At 40.1% G+C, this 696-nt stretch overlaps 1 non-coding gene across 1 annotated transcript; it reads left to right on the top strand.

The window, feature by feature from the left end:
- The first annotated feature begins 341 nt into the window (after positions 1–341).
- Positions 342–449, top strand: LOC123581693. The gene has a single exon (XR_006703946.1). It is a non-coding gene; the product is annotated as a U6 spliceosomal RNA (small nuclear RNA).
- Positions 450–696: the final 247 nt, after the last annotated feature.

Below are 696 nucleotides of genomic sequence, written 5' to 3'. Positions count from 1 at the left end.
CCCTGCCTGTTTTCACTCTGATACTGAAGAGTTTCAATTAGCTGTTCCTCAACATCCTGCATGATTTTCTTTTTTACAGCCTGCCCACCTCATCTATTTATTTAATCTCTCTGGGCCCTGTGTGTAACTACTGTCTGAAACAAACATCACAGTTATTGTTGTTAAATTTCCATCCTTGTGGCTGAGAGTAAACATGCAAGTGTTCGCATTGTGGTTCTACCTTCATTCCACATCGGTGGGCTGATCACGTTAGTTCTGCTGGAACTTCTGTTTGCATGTGGTCACTGAAGCGGGGTGGGGGGGGGAGGAGGGCGGGTGGAATCAGAAAAAGGACAAGTTGTGTGCCTACTTCAGCAGCACATATGCTAACATTGGAACGATACAGAGAAGATTAGCATCACCCCTGAACAAGGAGAGAAAGGACAAGTTGAGGGAAAGAACCACTTATTTCTGTGACTCTGTATAAGTAGGAGGAAGACTAATCCAAATGTGTACAGTGCCCATCAATATAACAGCACATGTTGTATATTTACGTATACAACTAGTGCTATATATACATCTCTGTGTATAATCAGACACAAAATCACTTATGCTGTCCCCCAGGACCAAGTAAGGTTGTTTTTTTTTTTTTTTTTTGAAGTTAATTTTGGCTCTGCAATTCTTTTATTCATTTCTCTAATTTTTTTTATTTACTTA

Source organism: Leopardus geoffroyi, chromosome A1, assembly GCF_018350155.1.
Source record: "Leopardus geoffroyi isolate Oge1 chromosome A1, O.geoffroyi_Oge1_pat1.0, whole genome shotgun sequence".
NCBI lineage: Eukaryota > Metazoa > Chordata > Mammalia > Carnivora > Felidae > Leopardus > Leopardus geoffroyi.
Note: the sequence above shows the minus strand (reverse complement) of the source record. Positions and strands in the feature narration are given on the sequence as shown.